Here is a 6,447-nt window from a genome sequence, read left to right as displayed (position 1 = left end):
AACCAAATGAATTTCATTAATGAAGAATACTAGAATCCAAATACAGAGCATCAACTGCTGGTGGAGGATCCTACTCCAACCATACAATTTCATTATGAAAAAACCTAGCAAATCTTGCCAACACATGAGCAACACCATTGGCACTCCGCCTAACACAATTGATTGTAAAGGATCTAAAACCTACAATCAAGCACCAAATATCTTTATAAATAAACCCAAGCCGAGCTAGATCTGGTTAAGCCTGTGCTATTGTCTTCATCACCCTTGCATTGTCACCTTCCAAAATCACCTCCATAAAACCAGCATCTATAGCAAATTCAAGAGCTTTGCGGCAAGCTAGCACCTCCACCTCTTCACTATCCCTTACAGCCCGACCCTTGGCCAAAATAGCAGCCATCACTTCGCCATTCCCATTACGAACGCCAGCCCCATAACCCAAAGCAGCTCCATTATTAAAATATGTTCCATCAAATTTCAGCTTGAATAAATCTCCTTGTGGTGGCTGTCATACATGACTTGCTGAAACATGAACTGTCACAAGTACACTTAAATGCTCCTACACTTCATGAAACTCACTCAAATAATCCAAATCCCGTTGGTATGACCATGATGGATGTTGAAAAGAACCCCCATGCAAGACTGAGTTCCGCTGAAGCTAGATTTGCCAACAAATCACCCAAAATAAATCCAACTCTTCAATTAGATCTTCCAAATTGTTTTTTTTTTTTTTTTTAAATTTTTTTATCTTCCAAATTGTTAAATATTAGTAACGATATATTTTATGTTGAACTATGATATATTCTATGTTGAATATGCTTAAATATATGTGGAAGAGGGAAGCATAAAATAGGAATACAATTGCATGAGAGTTACGTGGTTCAGCTTTATGGCCTACGTTCACAGAATAAACCCTTAAGGATTACATCTTTAATATATAAGAGTGTAACACAAAACCTGTGTTACAACTTACAAGGAACCATAACATTGGTATATATAGTAGATTAAACCCTAGATTAATAAACTTTTAGTACAAGTAGGAGATTTGGCTTGCACACAAAGTAACATTAGGCTTGAGCCTGTGCTAATATATATAAAACCGAAGCCTCTAAAACTTTCACAATTTTTCACATCAGCACAATATTTAAATAAAATTATTTTTGTTTAGTCTAAACTTAACAAAGAGTGAAATTCTATCTCTCTAACAAGTCCAACTTAAACTCAAACTCATTATTATCTTCTTCTTCTTTTTTAAAATAAAATTATTTTTGTTTAATCCAAACTTAACAAGGAGTGAAACTCTATTTTTCTAATAAGTACAACTTAAACTCAAACATTGATAATTTATCTCTAAATTTGTGAGGTTAATTATGAACACTATAAAAGCAAAGCAAACCCCAATATTTCTAATACCTTTTAAATATTAGGAAGGATTAGGATCTTTATAGAGAAAACAAAGAGATTGCAGAGAAATATATATTTCAATTCGTGGACCTAAATTTCAGTTTGGATTGTACATTTGTAATATATACACCCGAACAAGCCCAACAAGCACAGCTTTAAGGACTTTCTTCTACACCCGAACTCTAGGAGTGAAAACAACAATCCTAAATCGAATTGACTGTATAGCTGATTTGATATCTGGAGTGTATATTGTTGTGTCCTTTAGTTCTATCAATATACTAAGCATGTGGGTACCAACTTGGCAACTTTCTATACTTTTGTACACTTACTTTTGAGAATTAATAATAACATTCTATCTTTAATAATAATAATAATAATAATAATAATAATAATAATAATAATAATAATAAATGTAATGGTTGAATGGATAATTACAATATCTTTTGGATAGTATTATATGTTACGTTTAAACTGATAAATTTTGATAAATTTTTCCGTGCACCGAATGGATTGGATTAGTGACTAGTGGGCTAATATATCTCTAATACAAACGAGATCAAAAATAAAAGGTAATGCTATCATAAAACCTCATCAGTGAAGATCTAAGGTTAACAATCCTTGGTTTGGTTCCACTTTGGTTTACCCTTTCATCTTCTTCAACATATCCATTTAGTAGGTAGTATATATTTGAATGTCAATTACTTAATTGGGTGTTCTCTTTTTTTCTTTTTTACTTGCTGTGGAAAGACTAAATTTCTTAGTTCGAAATAAATCAAACAAGTAGAATAGTTTCACAAATGGGAATTTGTATTGATGAATGTATGGTACAGTTTTCTGAAATTACAAAAGAGTGATCCTCTGATTCGATTTTCTTGAAAAATATATTTGTAATAATGTGATTTTGACTTAAACACCAAACATCCTTCAATTTGGCTAAAGGATGAATCGAAGGCCCTTGAAATTGAATTACAATGAATCTCTGGCTATAAGCTTGTTAGAAATTCTTTGTTCTTCGTGTTCTTGATGCATTCTTTGTCTTCAAAGGTTTTGTGGTGGAAGTTCTTTGGTACTTTAGAGGTTTGAATCTGTAGGGCTTCATTGATTTATGGTTTTTTGAGGTTTTTGGAGGCTTTCGAGCTTGATTCTAGTAAACTTTGAGATCTAGGAAGATGATTTGGATGATTTCTCTTCGAATGTTCTTTGCATTTGAAGGTTTGTGGCGGAAGTTCTTCGGGGCTTTGGAGGCTTGCATCCGTAGAGCTTCACTAATGTGTAGTTTCTTAAGGTTTTTGGGGCTTTTGAGCTTGATTCCAGTGACCTTTGAGATCTAGGTAGGTAGTTTAGATGCTTTTGCTTCAAATATTCTTCGTATTCGAGGTTGAAGTTCTTGAAATTCCTGGAGGCTTCAGGGCTTGATTCCTGTAGAGCTTCTATACTTCTGAATCTTCTTTGATGCTACTTGTGTCATGGATCTCGTGGTGTGTGTAGAAATGCCTTAGGAAGGCTTCTATTTATAGGAGTTTGGGGGTGGGTGAGCAACACATGACGAAACTTGATTGGTGACATGTGTCATTGCTTATGTCATTGCTTACACGCGCCAGACTGCTTATGTCATCACTTACACCTGTTGATGTGTGATTGATTTTTGCATGCATTTTATGCCCCTATTTCAACGACACTTGGCAAATTTCTGTTGGTTTTTGAGTAGTGATAGCAAAACCTAGCAGCAGTATGTAGTGCTTTGTAATTGGCTGTATTTTGTGGACTTGGTAGTATAATGTGTTAACTTGTGATAGGTCGGAAATTTTTCCTCTCTACACTTGCTCAATCCAATAGGTACGTACGTACTCTTTTCTTCATTAGTTGTTTGTTAAATTATTTATTTGTGAGTTTATTTTATGGGTTATGTTCTGTGCATTTTGATATTTCTTTTTGTTAATATAGTTGTACGCCAGCTCTATGATGTTTTGTACGTATGTTTAGTGTTTCTTTATCTTGATTTCAAATATTTCGTTGTAAAAACCATAGGAAAAAAAAGCACCATTTGTCTAAGTATTTGTAGATATTAAATTTTCATTAATAGATTGAAAGTGTTTTATTTTATTTTATTTTTTATATCTCTTTTACTTTGAATTTTTGCAAAGTAAAGGAGCTTACATGGTTTCTAATTCTTAATTTCTCTCTATTTAATTGTTTAATAAAATGTATGAAAATAATATTGATTTTCAATGTATTTGCTAACATATCTATTTGTAAAGAGTAATTTCACGGTGAAAGGTTTCTATGATTTTGTGCATGTGAATCACTAGAGAGAGTTTGAAGCTTCCGATGGCTGCTCGAAAGGGATCATCATTCTTTATCATTTATTGGAAGATACTTATTGTAGACAACACAATTTATATTTTTATATAAGTAATAATATTGTACTTACTAGAGTGTCATTTTGGAGTACTTTTGCTAAAGTAGCCATTCATCCCCAAAAACCCACGAAATCCATACTAAAACTCTTATTTTACTATTCAAAAAACCGTCATTCACTGTCAAATCACCCTTCCAAAGTCATCATAAATCCCTACCATTAGCAAATTATTACTCTTTATTGGACACCCTTGTGTCATAGGCATAAGACCAAGTACATTTATTCCTTTTATTTGTATTTTGCATACACCAACTATTATTGACCACAATTCCCTCCAGGTCCCCCATATGTCATGGTAACTTTCAACTCTCCACGTTGATTTCCCCAAGGTATCAAGTCATAACCTACACTGGTAACGGACTTATCCATAATAATGGGGTCTATATCCAATAAATTGTATGCTGGACTGACAGATTGCATTTGTACAAAATAACTTGATTCTTTCAAAGCCCCGCTCGGAAAATGACCATTCCCCATCGGTGGACACGGCTTATTTATATTCCTATATACCTCGCCCCCAAATTGAAAAAAGCGAGCCTCATTGGCTAAGAGAGTGAAAAGATTTTTGGGCCAATATCCTATTTTTTGATTATCCAGTGTAAACCACCAATGACCGCTTGTTTTATCCTGCATGAAGTATAAGAAATGTCAACAAATGAGAATATTTTGATACTATAAGTCTTAGATGTTATCTTTAAAATTTAGCAGAAAAAATCATTGTAATGTAGAACATTTAACTAAAATAAAATGAAAATGACTTTGATTAAAATGAAAAGCATTAGCAGCAGCAAACAAATTAGCAGTTTTTTTTGCAGTAGAGTGTAGGAAAGCAAAGAATACAAATCCTTTGTACTACCTTTTGTGTACTAGTTTATATTCTACCAATCAAAACTTGTCATATAAGCTAGTGGGTAATACATTTACAATGCAACAAAACATGCATTTGATGCTTATTTATTAGGCGTGTAACTATATAATAGTATGTTATGCAAAATGGAAAAGACAATTACACAGAGCATAAAGATTTATGGGATTCCAAACCCCAAAAACACCCATAAAGCTCTCTCACCGAAAGCACTAAACACAATGGCAATTACACAAAATCTAAACTCCAAATACACCCAAAGAGTTCCCTCACCAAAATCAAATAAAGAGAAATCTAAATTTCTCTAGAACAAAGTCACTGCTTAATCTCATATTATATATGGGAGAGAGAGAGAGAGAGAGAGATTTAGATTTTAGGTTTAGGTTTTGCTGCATTCACATAGGTAGCTAAACAAGCCCAAATAGTAATAGGACAAGGTCTACTTAATTGACCAAATCAAAAGCCAGCGACATAACAATGCGATTTTGTGGGTAGGGATGCAAAATTGTACAAATAAATAATAGGACAAGGTTTTGCTGCATAAGTGTTCGATTGTGCATGCGAACTGGGATGTCATAAGCATCGCAGACTGGGTAGCTTCAGATATGGATGGTAAGAATTATTGTACTGGCCAAGGTATGGGTGTATGCATTCTACCGGGCTATAAAGTAAGACCAGAGTGCTTGGCCTGGGCAATTACTGTTACCAATCAACGCAAGTACATACATACCGGAGCCAAGATTTGTAACATGTGGGCAACAGGGAATTGAACCCAAACTTTAGGAGTGAGGTTTTGAATTTCATACTTTGAAATTTCAAAATTTAAATTTTATTTTCCAAAATTTGGGAGTGTTTAAATTTTACATTCTCAAGTTTCAAGGTGTAAAATCCAAATACTTTTAAACTTTATAGAGTAAAATCCAACAGTCCTAAAATTTTGAGGGTAAAATTCAAAATTCTGAATTGTCAAGGTGTAAAATCTAAACACTATCAAATTTCTAGATATAAAATCTAAACACTTTCAAACTTTAAGATTGCAGTTTTCAATCTGGCCTTTATTTTATTTTTGTACTTATTACGTGGTAAAACCAAAAAAAAAGTTCCAGTGTTTATTTTGTAAATTGATTCTATTATTTGTGCTTTCACTTTCTACAGTCAAACCCAAAGTCTCTATATCTGTTTTGGTGAATCGGTTGTCACTATAAAGAGCACGCTTGGTGTATCATAAGTAAAAAATTTAAGGTAAAAAATTAAATGCATCCAAGTTTTGAATCTTTCCTTTATCATACTTTCTTTTATTAAACAAATTCTCATTGAGTGCTCCAATGTAAATAAAAAATACAAACATTTTCGCATTTAAGCAAAAAAAAAAAAAAAAAGTTTTTAATTGAATAGGTAATAGAATGGCTACTCTTATTACATCAGGCAATAATTTCAGAAATTAAGATCTTTGGTTTACTATTTTTTTTTTCAATAATTATAATATACATATTATTTTATGAGAAATTACTATCAATGTGATTGTTTCCGCTTCTTTTTTTCTTGGTCCATAGGATTGTCTCTTAGGTATTTGGGCTATTTAATGAGACAAATAATTCTCTTTTCCCTTCAACCCTTGTCGAATGATATAGGTGTGATTCATTATGTTTAAAAAAAAAATTGGCTTTACTATTAAAGTAAAATGACATCTGTGAGTTCATATTAGCTCAATTGGTAAAATATATTGTTAGTGAATATAAATTTTGGGTTCAAACTCCATCAA

The sequence above is a fragment of the Castanea sativa genome, chromosome 10 (assembly GCF_040712315.1).
Source record: "Castanea sativa cultivar Marrone di Chiusa Pesio chromosome 10, ASM4071231v1".
NCBI lineage: Eukaryota > Viridiplantae > Streptophyta > Magnoliopsida > Fagales > Fagaceae > Castanea > Castanea sativa.
Note: the sequence above shows the minus strand (reverse complement) of the source record.